This window comes from Ictidomys tridecemlineatus, chromosome 13 (genome assembly GCF_052094955.1).
Source record: "Ictidomys tridecemlineatus isolate mIctTri1 chromosome 13, mIctTri1.hap1, whole genome shotgun sequence".
Lineage (NCBI taxonomy): Eukaryota > Metazoa > Chordata > Mammalia > Rodentia > Sciuridae > Ictidomys > Ictidomys tridecemlineatus.
In genome coordinates this window covers 93,720,815-93,735,006 of record NC_135489.1, presented here as the reverse complement: position 1 = coordinate 93,735,006, position 14,192 = coordinate 93,720,815, and the positions used below count along the sequence as shown (strand labels likewise).

Sequence of the window (14,192 nt, the reverse complement as noted above, 5' to 3'; positions counted from 1 at the left end):
AAACCTCTGGCAAAGCCTGTTTAGTACAATAAGGGACAGCAAGAAACCATATTAAGAGCTAGATATGATATGGGTGCCTAAAGAAGGTAAGGATCACCAGGGCTACTTCTCAGTCCCAGACAGTACCCTCATCACTTCCTTAATGCCCCCCACAGGAGCTCCCCAAAGAAGCACATCAGCTTCCCTTTCTGCTGCTGCTCTTGGCTCTGTCTTTTGACTTGAGTTTACCAACCAGAAAAGTTCCCCTGTGTTAGCTCTCAGAAAGGATTTGTTGGCAAGCACCGTACTTGCTGCTTGGTATGAATACTTATAAATTGTTAGTCTAATAAATTTTCTGTAAAATAAGACGATATCCCTCTTACAAGTGTCTGATTTCAATTTTGGCAACAATATCAATGCTGATAGCTTAAAAATTGTAGTACCCAAAATTTAGATAATTGCCTCAAGCTGACCCATTTTATTATCTATAGTTTTGCTTTTTGGTGTTTATTGGAATATGAACGAATCCTTGCCTTTGTCTTTGCTCCCTGGGATTTATTTTATCTAGATAATTTTACTTAGTATTTTTGCTTTGTGAGAGGAAGACCCTCTTCTTCTATACCTCTTAATCCTTGTGCTCTTTGAGCAATGAAAGAAAGTTTGCATTTGCTGAGCCAATCACCTGAGAGGATTACATAACTCAAATAATAAAGGAGATGTATGTAATATGATCCACTATGATAATTAAAAATCTGTGACCATGGTAGAAGTAAGACATGAATGAAAGATGGGATATCAGAAACCGAATGCCTGTATAGGGATTTTCAAAATCCAATGAGTTTTATGTACTAATAAAAGCACTTAAAAGAAATATGATAGCACTAGACAGAATGTTAAATTTAGACTATATAAGCATAAGCAAATGATAGTCATGAAATATAAGGACAGAAGAGAAAATGGCCACACACACACCCCCCAAAAAAAGTTTGATGACTATGGAAGAATTTAGAGATGTGAAAGAGATACAAGCAAGAACACATGGACGCATATACTGCACACACAGAATGCACATCATTGTTAGACAAAAATGTAGACCAAAGTTTAATATGAACCCTTAGAAAAGCAACATCTCCATGGGAGAGAACTATTCTGATGGGAGTACATGTGAGAAACTGTTGACTTAGCATATGCTCTCAAAACAGGAGGCACATAGATATTATAGAAGATAATAAATCATCAGTAAGGGTAGAATATAATTACACCTTTATTAAAACTAACTGGAACAAGACTTTACTGCTAGGCTACTCTGAAAACCAGAGGTCACTGGGGACCAAAGTGCAGGTGGACCCAAGAGAAATAGAAACCAAGAAGCACACAGAAAATAAGGGAAGGGGAAAAGACAACTGAATATGAAAAGTAACAAAATAATATGTGCCTTATGGACGGATAACTCAGGAGAGAGAAATAGGCTGCACATTGAGAAATGGCCACAGGCCCAAAGCTACAGAACGCCATGTAACAAAAGAAGGTGGTGCACTGTCTCAGCCCAGTTAATCCAGGGTCAGTTGCTAAAGAAGGCTCACAGGACCCAAGATGACATGTTCACAAATCTACAATCTATTAGGGAAGAAGGTACAGTACAGCAACACCATTAAAGTATTTGCATCACAGCCAAAAGCTGCCTCAAAGCAAGAGGTCTGAATAGAGTGTGAGCTCCAATTTTCCTTCTGTAAGACATAATTCCACTCTCAGATGAGGAATCAGTGTGCACAGAACACTTCAGAAACCCCACAGATGGATTTTCTGTTGGAGTTTCTTATGCCTTTTTGGATACAAAGGCACATTCTTGGAATATAACCAGCCTTAAACACAGAGGACTTTGAAGGTTTCAATGAGATAAAGATGTAAGTAATCAATCTCACTGTTATCAGCAAACACTAATGATAAGTTGTGAAAATCTTCCCCCAAACCTCTCGGAATCATACATACAAAGCAGCAGCCCCCCACACCCCCCCTACACACACATATTACACTTTAATCCCAGTAACCTGCACTTAATGGTGTGGTATCTTTCTCTACAGAGGTTCTATTCTGTCCTTTGGATTGCATAATTCCTGTCCATTTATCTCTTCTGATTCTTCTACCGGTTCAAATCTACTGTTGACTCTCATGAAGTGAATTTTTCATTCTGTACTTTTTCCGCTCCAGAATTTCCAGTTGTTTCATTTTTATGATTTCTCTGTGTTGATATTCTCATGCGATACTGTCGTTTTCCCCTCTATCTCTTTAAGCATGATTACCTCAAGTTTCCTAAGCATGTTTACAATAGCTGCTTTGAAGTCTTTGTCTGCTAAGCCCCCATCCTGGGTATGGGTAGCACTTCATTTTTTTTGTATGTCTTACTTTTTGTCGTTATTGTTGGAAACTGGATGTTTTTGTCAGTTTAATTTTTTTATTTGTTCTTTTTAGGTATACATGACAGTAGAGTGTATTTTGACATATTATACATACATGGAATATAACTTATTCTAATTAGTATCCCATTCTTGTGGTTATATATGATGTGGACTTGCACGGTTGTATAATCATACATGAACACAGGAATGTTATGTCCTATTCATTCTTCTGTCTTTCCTATTTCTCTCCCCACCCCCTTCCCTTCATTGGAAACTGGATATTTTAATGATATAATTTAGCAACTCTGCATACTGACTCCTCCACCCACGGGGGGCGGGGGGGCTAGTTTTTTTGTTCCCCTGATCGTAGAGATTATGTTGGTTAAATCTATTAGCCCCACATTTGTCTCTGATGTCACTCCTTGGAGAGCATAGCTTTCGGCATATGCAGAGTCACCCTGGGAAGGCAGTAATTGTAACCTCAGGCTGTGTCTCTTCCTGATCTCTGTTATGCTGTCTACCTCTGTGGGTTATACCCAGCTACTAGCTTCCCCTGATTTCCCACTGATTGCTAGACTGTGTTTGACAGCGGCTCTGAGCATTAATTGCTCCATTCTGTAATCCTATTAAGTTTGGTGCGTTTTTCTTGAGGCCAGTCTATCAAGTTTGTTCTGACTCTAGGAGAGCTCTTCCTGGTTGGCTCTGCTCTTGGTCTTCTTCAATAGACCTGATGGCCTATATTTTAGTTTTTTGCTTTCAGGAACCTACAAGGCTTTTCATAATTGCCTACCAACAAAAATCTCTTTTTCTTTTTTTGTGCCAGAAATAGAACCCAGGAATGCTTACCCACTAAGCCACATTTCCAGCCCTTTTAATATTTTACCTAGAGACAGGATCTTGCTAAGTTGCTTAGGGCCTTCCTAAGTTGCTGACGCTGGCTTTGAACTTGCAATCCTCCTGCCTCCACCTCCAAGCTGCTGGGATTATAGGTGAGTGCCACCATACCCAGCTGCATTGTTTTTAAGAGTCTCCTGGGCTTGAATTTTCCTAAACTCTATTCCAAATAATGTCAAAATTCTTGGAGAAAACACCAGAACTCTCAGTTTTTGTGGCCTCTGCCCTGGAGCTGGGGGGTGGAGGCAGTGGCCCACTTTTCTCAAACTGGCCTTTCTGCTTTATGTGGAAGGTGTTGGGTAAAGGTCATAGCCTCTGGTCTTCTCCGCTTTGTACTGCCTGTGAGCAAACTGGAGCAAGGTCCTAGGATCCTCAGCCTACCAGGTTTGGGAAGAGGCTTTGTCCTTTGAGTTGTGGATAGAGCAGAAGGAAGCCCCTGACCTCTTGGTTACACTACTTGGACCTTCACTACTTCCATACCAAGGATATGGGATCGAGTGCTCTGCTGGTGGTCTGGCCCTCCAAAGGAGATGCCATAGCTCTTAAGTGAAAGCTGAAGGTGACACTCCAAGTGTCAGAAACTTTCCCTGATCTTATTAACATTAGTAGATCGTGAAGAAATCTGTTTTCTGTATACACTTAAGACAATTTCTGGAGACTTTATAAAAAAGGTTTTATAAACTGGGTATGGCAATGCACACCTATACTTCCAGCTACTCAGGAGACTGAAGCAGGATGATCTCAAGTTCAAGGCTAACCTGGGCAACTTGGTGAGATTCTGTCTCAAAATAAAAAATAAAAAGGGCTGGGGATGTGACTCAGTGATAGAGTACCCCTGAGTTCAATCCCCAGTAACAAAAATAAATTAATAAAAAGGGTTTTTTAAAGCTATTTTAAACCAGTTACCACTGTTTCATTGACGAATACTTAAAAATATCTAGATACCAAAATTCAAAATGTCTGATATCCAATGAAAAATTACCAGGAATCCCAAGAAAGATAAAAATGTGATTCAGGAAGATAAGAGTCAATCACTATCGAAGGCTCATAAATAACACAGATGATAGTATACCAGGGCATTTAAAAATATTGTAGGACTTTTTTTTTAGCTCCAATATGTAAAGACTTTAGGAGTTGTCACTTCTGTCTTTCAATAAGAAAAGCTAGAATATTGAAAATTGAGGTTTTAAAAATTTTTTCCAAAGAACTGAGGTCACAGGCACACTGTCACTTCAAAACCTAGAGGGGTCAGGCACTTACAAAATACACTGCTGAGATCTGCTTGCCTGGAGCAGGGGCTACAAGAGCCATGAGCTGGCAGAGACACTGACTGGTGATCCTGGTAAATCACTGGAGGCTTCTTAGAGCAGGAGAAACTTCTGACTCTCAAGGGCTCCAGTTTGGGGTGACCTTCATACTTTTATATGTTTCACTTCCAGGAACTCCAACAGGTTCCTATGGTGGATATTGAGAAGGATCCCTTATGAATCTAGTAGGACAGGGAAAGAGGAACCATTATAGAAAAATCATGTCAGAACTTTAATGAAATAGATTGGGAATTCTATAGCCTGGAGGGGTGGGGACTAGGAAAACTGTGTCCTTGGAGAAGGGTCAGAAATACTTGTAATACTCATGGTATTGGAAGTAGGCTCATTACAAGACTGAATTTCACTGGAAGATTGTAGAGCACCCTCCTGTCCTAGATAATACTAGTACCCCAGCAGGTTCCCATCTAATAATGAAATGAGCTAAAAGAGTTATCAGGAACAAACTCTGTGGAGGAGTAATTAAGAGAGCCAAAGTCAAGGGGAGACATAAACATGGACACCAGAGGAATTAGCAGGCTTTGGTACTTATAAAGCAAATATTAAACACAGCTTCACTCCTAGCTGCAAATTCCCACATGACAAGCCTTTTAACCTCAGTTTCTACTACCCAAGACTTGTCTGTCTTTCAACAAAATTATAAGGCTAATACCATATGTGTTAGTCCCTTACCAACTGGGATAAATACTTAGAAAGATCAACTTAAAAGGAGGAAAGGTTTATCTTGGCTCATGGATATAGAGATTTCAGTCCATGGATAGTTAGATCCCCCTGTGGATCTGCAGTGAGGCAGAACAACCCGGTTAGGAGTGCAAGGTGCTATACAGCGGCTCACCTGGTGGCCAGGAAGCAGAGAGAAGAGGGGGCCGGAGCCCCATGTCCCCTTCAAGGACATGCCCCCACTAACCCAGCTCCCTTCCATGAGGCCCCACACCCAAAGATTCCTCTTCCCTACAGTGCTGTAGGATGGGAACCAAGCCTTTAACACACCGGCCTTTGGGGACATTCCAGATCCCAACTACACCTGCAAAAGAAGAAAAAAAAGTCCCAAGAGACTAAGGGATCATCAAACGCTGACTCAGGTAAGGCCAAGATATTGGAATGTCCAGACAGAAAATAACTGATAAGCATTCATACCAAGATTCATAAAAACTCATACAATTCAACAACAAAACAACACAAGTTTTAAAATAGGCAAAGGATGTAAATAGACATACCAATAACCCATAAGAACATTTAGAAAGATGTTCCACATCACCCATCATTAGTGAAATGCAAATCAAACTCACTGTGAGATACCACTTCAAACCCTCTAAGACAGCTATGATGAACAGGAAAGAGTGTTAAAATCGGCAGAGCAGCTGCTGTGGATGATAGCATGTGGTTTCTCAAAAATTATACATGGAATACCATAATCCAGCAATTCTACTTCTAGGTAAATAACCCAAGAATTACAACCGGAGACTCTGATGTGTGTACACCAATACTCAAAGCAGCATTATTCACAGTGTCCGATAATAGTAACAAGTACATATCCATTAGTGGATGAATGAGTAAACAAAATGTGATGCACACACACACACACACACACACACTGGAATATAATTCAACTATAAAAAATTACTTTCATGCTAGGGCTGTCATATTGACATACCAAAGATCAATTGGCCAAATAGAAATTTGTAAATAGACTGAGGCTGGAAGTTCAAACTTGTAACTATTATCAGGGTTTATCAATGTCTGTCTTCTCCCTCTATCTTACATTGTCTTTCCTCTGTGTCTGTGTCCTCATTTACTCTGATAAATACAATGCCTGTCTTTGGTATACAGCCCACTTTATAACTTTATTTTATCTTTTTACCTCTTTAAAGTCTCTTTCTCCAATATATAGTCATATTCTGAGGTGCAGAAGTCAGGACGTAAACATAAGAATTTGAGGAAACATTCGTGTCCCTAACAAGCTAACAAATGCCCCTCCCCAACTCTGAATCCTTAGTTCCTAGATGATTGGTGGCTGTCTTTTCCCAGTCCTCACTTGGTCCTTTTCTGTGTAAGTCTATGTCCTGATATCCTATTCTTATAGGAACACCTGTCCTGCTGGCTTCAGGCCAGCCCATATGACCTTATTTTACTTTGATCATCTCTTTAATAGCTTTATCTCAAAATAAAGTCGTGTTCTGAGGTGGGGGGAGGCAAGACTATAACACATGGATTTAAACAATGTCCGATTCAGCCCACATTATGAATCAACATTAAGTGTGTGAAGTGTTGCCTTATGAAATGGGTCAGACATAAGAGGACACATGGTGTAGGGTTCCACTTACATGAGCCACATCGAGCGAGACAGGAAGTTGGAAAGTGCAAAATATTTTCATATCAGAGACTGGACTTTTATAAGTTGGATTTAGTGAGATTCTGTCTCAAAATAGAAAATAAAAAGGGCTTGGGATGTAGCTCAGTGGTAGAGCACCCTGGGTTCAACTCTCAGTAGTGAAAAAACAAATTAATACCAATTCTTCATAAACACTCTCAGAAAAATAGAAGAAAACACTTCCCAATTCATTCCATAGGCTGGGATCATCTTCATATGAAAACTATACAAAAGCATCAAAAGGAAACCAGAACAAAATCCCCCTGGAATGTAGACAAAAAAATCTTCAACATCAAACCAGCAAATGGAATATAACAACGTGTGAGTAGGGTCACATGCCATGACAGATTGGGATTGTGCCACAAAACATGGTGAGACATCTCTAAACCCATTAAGTATCCGCCATGTCCATACTTCCACATTTCCTCCTGACTCTGTGGTAAGAACACTTAATGGGGATATGCTTATTACCTTCTTGTGGTGTGGTACCATGTGTCCGTGCCCAAATTTATTAAACCAAAGATATTAAACATATAGTTTTCTGCCTATCAATCATATCTCAAAAAGCAGTAAATTAGTATATCATGCCATATGGAAAAAGTCAAGATATGATAATTACATCAATACAGACAATAGTATTTGATGAAATCCATACTATGATAAAAACTCTTAAGTGAACTAAGAATTGAGGAGGATTCCCACAACTTGAGAGAGGACATCTACAGAAACCCTACTATAAACATCATGGTGGGGTAAGAATGTTTTCCCCTAAAGTTTAGGATCCACACACAATATTCACTTTTACCACTTCAATTCCACATTGTACCAAAGTATTTTGCCAACAAAACCATGCAGAGAAAAATGAAGAAAAGACTTCAGATTGCAGAGGAAGGGAACAGCAAAATTGCCTTGTAATGCCCAACACGTAATCCTGTGTAATAAGGAAAATCTTGAGGAATCCACTAAATACCTACTCAAAGTAATAAAAGACCTCGTTAAATCACAGGATACAAGATTAAGATAAAAATATGAATATTATTTCTGTATGTTAGCATTCTAAAAACATACTTAAGAAAACAATACCATTCTAAAAAGCATCAAAGAGAAAAAAGAAATTTAGAAAATAAGCTATTCTAAATTTACACTGAAAATTACATAAAAAAAGACAACACAGCTTAAAATGTGGTAATGATTTTAACTGACATTTTGTCATTGCCAAAACACGTACAAATTGCCAATTTGTAAAAATGTGTTTAATCTTAGTCCCAAGAAAAATTCGAGTCAAAACATTGAGATACCACTTCACAATGAGGAGAGTGACTCTACTTCAACAGATAAGAACAAATAATTGCTGGTGGGACAAATGTGGAAATGTGATACACAGCTAGTACATGGGAGGATAAAATAGTGTGGCCACTCTGAAGGGCAATTTGGCTGTTTCTCAAAATGCTTTAAAAAGAATTACCATGTGAGCCCAGCAATTCCACTCCCAGTGATGTTCTCAAAAGTTATGAAAACCTGTGTCCACAGGTGGGGTCACTGCTGCACTAATCATGACCAACAAATGTGAAAACAATCCATGTTAATATGAAAAAGGAGGAACAACATGTAGCATGTCATTTCTTACTGGAATATTATTCAGCAATCAGAATGAGTTAGGTGATTGGACATCATGCAACATCAGGAACGAAACTCAAAAACACTAGAGAAAGTGACCAGAAGAAAAGACCACATACTTGATTCCAAAAGCAAATGTCCAGGGACGGTGTAGATCAATGGTAGACGAGGGCTGGAAGGACTGCAAATACCATGAAGTATTTTGTGATTAAGAGAAATGTCCTTAAATTAGCCTATGATGATGATCACATAACACTGCAAATGTACTACGAAGTATGGAGTGCACACTTAGAATGTGCTTGAGGAGGCTCAGCAGCTTGGGTCCCGAGCTGGAAATGTCAGAGAGGAGCCTAAAGTCCAACAAATCCAACCCTGGCAGCCAGGGCACACCAGTAGCACACCACCACCCCAGGGTACAGCTGCCCAGCTCTACGCTCCCTCTCCCCCTGCTGGTCCCACAGGGCTGGGTCTGCTGCCTGCTCTGTCCCCTTTCTTCTCCTTTGGCTTGGGCAGAGGGCAGGCATGGCCTGGATCTCCCGAGCTGTGGAATCACTGAGCAGCAGTGGGTAAGGGCCTGGCTAACTTCTGCCAGCTTCTATCTAGGACAGGATCTGGCACAGAGTCTGGGCCTTGGGGTTCAGCAGGACACACTGTGTGGCTTGATGCCCTGGGGGCTGCCAGGTGCACTCTCTCCACCGAAAACCTACATGCCCCAAATTGGAATTAAACCCTTATTTGACACTTTACATAAACAAACAAACAAAAAACTCAAAATGGGTTAAAAACATGTACATAAGAACTGCAACCACAAAACTCCTAAAAAATACATAAGGGAGAATCCCATGGCATGGGTTTCAACAATGATTTTTTTGGATGTGGCCCCAAAAGCACAGGAAACAAAAACAAACTCATACCACAATAAACTAACGCGTTTCTGCACAGCAAAGGGGGAAAAAAATCAATGAAATGAAAAGGCAAAGCTTGGAATGAGAAAAGTTTTTGCAAACTGTTAGCTGATAAGGGAGTATTATCCAAAATATTTAAGGAGCACATACTGTTCAATAGAAAAAAAGCAAATTACCTGATTTAAAAATGCGCAAAAGGGCTGGAGACATAGTTTAGTGGTGGAGCAGTTACCTAGCAGCTTATGGCTCTGGGTTCCATCCCTAGAACATTAAAAACAAAAAAGAGGCAAGGACCCATGCAGATATTATTACCAGTGGCCAAGCTGTAGAGGAAAAGATGCTGAATATTCTTAATTATTAAGGAAGTGCAGATCAAGGCCATGATGATCTGTCACCTCATACATGTGGGGATGTCTGTTATCACAGGTTCTTAGTGAAGTCTGGTGGGAAATGTGGTTCGGAGCCTGGAAGTGTGCTCACAGGTTGAAGGGCACCTAAAGCCTATTGAAATTCGTAAGCCCGGCCCATCCCTGCAAGCAGCCAATAAAACTAGTTCCTCTCTTTGTTCCAGCGAGCCAGATGGACACTTTCTTGTGGGAACTGAGTCTCCCTTCCTGAGTGGAGAGTCCAGTAAAGGCTTTGACTGTATGTTTGTGCTCATGTGCCTCAGTTTTGTTTCAGTCTTCATCCAGAGATTCCAATGCCTGGCATCAACCCCACGCACAGAAGCAGGACACCCTCCTGCTCCTTCACTCATGGGCCATGGCTCCTGACCAGGTGGACTCATCATCACCTGATTCTTTGAAAACACAAAGTGGCTCCCTATGTCCAGAGGGGATACATCTGGTACCCTAGGGACAGTTAATGGCTAGTGGAGCCATGCTTTCTCCCCGCCAGGCCCGAGACTCTTGTCTCCACCTATAGAGGCCCAGGTGGCCAGGAAGTTACTATAAGAGGACACCTGAAAAACGAGCTCCCCTTTCCTGGAAAGCATATGTCATCCTGACTCTTGTCTTCTAGCAGGGGAGAGTGCAGACCCATAGTCACCGACTCCCAGTGATACACATACTCACAGAGGTTGAGGACAAGACTCAGCAGGGATGGGATGTTGAAGGATGATGGGGAAGCAGGGAACAGGGAAAGGAAAACCAGGAAAGGAACAGGATGAGGAAAACCAGCTTCAGCCCCTCAGACACAGGCTGAGCCGCCCTTCTTGCCCTGTTACCCTGTGCTCCTTTTTACTTCTTTGTTCTGGGATTCCGGTGGGGGCTCTGGATGCTGCTATTTGGGAGAGCAGAACCCAGTCTGCAAGAAGAAAGGAACAGGGCCTGGGAAGACAAAATGGCAGGCAGGCGTGGGCCTGAGCAGCCCATTCACAGGCTCTATTCAAATTAGGTCTTCTGGAAAGCTTGTTCTGATTGGATGAGAAGGAAACTTGTAGGCTGGCCCTGATTGTAAAGTTTCCTAGGCACCAACCAACCAGAAACAAAAGGCAAAGCGCACTTCTACCAAAAGTGCCTTTAATAGATTTCCACTGGAAGCACATACATCCTTATAAGTAAATTCTGGTGGATTTTCAATTTTTTTTCCTAAACCATGATTCAGCACAATGCATATAAATGCAAGAAGGCTGAAAAATACCCAACATGGAAGCCAAATCAGGCTTAGGAGATGCTATGAACTCAAAAGATTACTCTAAGTCATTTTGTTTTATGGTGGCCTATTTTCTCGTATCCATCAGTATCTCCCCCCGCCACCCCTTTCCATTCTTCCTGTCTCTCCACTCCCTCTCCTCTCTCTCCCTTCTTTCTTTGGTACACTAAGACATGCTTCACGGCCACAGATTGAACAGAACATGGGGTGCTGGTGGGATTAATCAGCACCTCCCCCTGTCTAAGGGCTCTGTGGGTAGAGAAAACACCCCTCCCCCAGGACAGCATTGGTCAGAGCAGCAAACATACTGCAAATACTTAAACTTGGTTTTATTCAGGTTCTGTAACCAAAGATATAGTCACCTATTGACATTCTGGGGCTCCAGATTAAATATTAGACTTAAAATATGGGGGTATTTCAAGAAAAGTTTTTGAAAGTTGTTGGATCCTAAAGTTTTTGCACGTAGAAAAATGCGGAAACGGGCTAGGATTGCGGCTCAGTGGTAGAGTGCCTGCCTTGCATGTGTGAGGCCCTGGGATGGATTATCAGCACCACATAAAAATAAAAAAATAAATAAAATAAAGGTATTGTGTCCATCTAAAACTAAAATCTGGAAAGTTTTTCTACAATGTGCAAAATTTATGTGTACTTTATTATTTTATTTATTTTAAACATGGTATTTTTATTATTTTTCTCCTCCTCAGTTAGAGGCACTACAATTCCTATAAACTTAAGGGTGTGCTATCTTATGTTTACTTTGAAGTTCCACCAGAATAACTGGAGTTCACATTTGAGAATGAGCTGCAAAATAATGGGAATTGCAGGCGGCTTGTGGTGATAGCATGTGATGGAATTTATCTAATTATTCCTGCATCATTAATATTTTATATTTTCATAACATTTAAATTAAGAATTTAAAGAGTTTTATGGAAACCTTTATCCCTGATATCAGTCACGTTGTGCAATGAACTAAAGGCAAACCTCACACGTGATAGTAGTGAATTCACAGGTCCAGGATCATGGGGCGTGGCGCCTGCTTGGGAATGAGTGAGGACAAGGCAGCTGTGGAGTTGGTGACAGACCAGCACCTGTGAGAATTTAAACTGATGATAGAGAAGCATCTGCCAGCACAGACATCGATGCCCTCAGCAACAGAGGCAATTCTGTTTCATCCTGAGTGGTGTCTGTCAGGGACATCGTAACCCCAGGAGGGCACCACTGCCTGCTCCCCGCAGCCTGTGGGTTAGAGTTTCATAAGGTCACTTGGTCACTTACTTTACTCTGTGGCCTGGGGACCAGACAGGAGATTCCTGTCCACAAATGCCCTGCACAAACTTCTGTTTTGTTTTGCAAATGGGACCAGACTTTCAAGATGCATCTGTGTCCTGGCCTCTTTCCCCGCCTTTATCATTCACTGAAAGGGACAAGTGATAGGTTTTGTTTTGCAGAGTCTGTGACTTGGGTTTCTGAAAGCCAGAAATAATGCTACTCCTCATTTGCCACGTTTATTTTTGGTCTTTATTTTTTATAATTTACAAAACATAATTATACCATGTTGTAATTCCAAGATTTTTTTCGAGTATTTGCAGAGCTATGTAATCATGATCACAGTCTATCTTTAAGATATTTCCATCCCTCAACCCATTGGAATTCTTCCCCTATCCCAGCTCTAGACATTCATTAATCATAATTTTCTGCCTTTACAGACAGTTTCTAAAAATTTCTTAGGAGCAGAATCATAAGTTCCATGTTCTCAGGGCTCCGGTTTTTTTAGTGTTTAGCTCATACATTGTATATTAAGTTGACCTTATATTTTCAATGGGTCACTGTTTTTCAAATAATAGCTTTCCCAGTTTAAATGGGGAAAGGGCAAGGGTGATGAGGGGTGACATAGTGTGATGAGGGGGATGAAGGAGGGTTCTGGAGTGACCTGATGGGGGGAGGTGACCTTGTGGGGTCAGGCTGGCCATCACCAGGAGGCCATGCAGGGAGGTGAGCCCATGGGAGTCAGGCCAGCTGGGGGCTGTGGCAGCAGGGGCCTCTGTGTGCCCACAGAGAGCACCCCTCTGCCCTGCTCAGACCAGCTCCCTGGAGTTCTTGGCAGGACCAGCTTGGACCAACCAGCTTGGAACATACAAAACTAATGCCACAAATACCCTCACAAGACTGTCAGCACTCCGGAAGGAAACAGAGTGCCTCTTGAGAACACTCCTCCCAGTGAATCCATGGAGGGCCACCAGATCCTAGCTCACCTGTGGTCCCATGTCACCACCTGTGCCCAGCAGTCCTGGCAAGAGGCCTGTTGGGGACTAGCTTTTCTGATGGACAGACCTGAGACCCCTCCAGGCCCCCACCCCATTAAATAGACCAAGCCACGCCCACTCAGACCTCCTGCCCTCCTCTCCTGGGGCTGGGTCCCCACCTGCAGCAACCACACCCCCAACTGTCCCTTTTCACCTCTGCTTGTGCAAGGGGCCTGTCCTCATGGATGACAACGGATGTTCCCATGGGGCTGAGCTTGCTCCCCTAGGAATGTTCCTCCCATGACCTGTTCCCAGGGGCAGCTCAGCCCATCTCCAGGCCCTAGGGGAGCCAGAGAGGATGACTCACTCCTGGGTTCTGTGCCTGATGTCAGCCAGCCAGGGTGACAGCAAGGACCTGATGCCAGCCCCCACGGTGGCTCCCATACTGAGCTCCCTTGTTCTCAGGGGTACTCAGAGCTGGGTCTTTAGAGGGGGGAGGGAAGCTCTGGCCTCCAGAAGGTTGCAGGGAGCAGTGACAAGGACCCCTGGACTCTCCTGTTACCTTCTCACTGCTCCTGTGTGTATTCAAGTTCTCAAGCAGTTCACCCACTTGTCTGTGCAGCTGAGCGCCTGACATTTTTTGCTGGAAAATGAGAAACGATGGAGTTAGTCAAGCTGCCCACTTGATAACGGTTCTTCCAGGTCAGGATGAGACTAACAGGATCCTCTGGGTGAGTGCTGGTGGCCTGTTTTTTGATCACAGGAGACACTGTCCTCAGGCCACAGAACCAATCTGGCTTCAGCATCAA

The 14,192-nt window shown here is 42.3% G+C and overlaps 1 long non-coding RNA gene across 1 annotated transcript; it reads left to right on the top strand.

Moving 5' to 3' along the window:
• The first annotated feature begins 5,554 nt into the window (after positions 1–5,554).
• LOC144370013 (uncharacterized) lies at positions 5,555–11,749 on the top strand. Its single transcript, XR_013429921.1, has 2 exons — positions 5,555–5,676; positions 7,165–11,749. It is a non-coding gene; the product is annotated as an uncharacterized LOC144370013 (long non-coding RNA).
• The last annotated feature ends 2,443 nt before the right edge of the window (positions 11,750–14,192 follow it).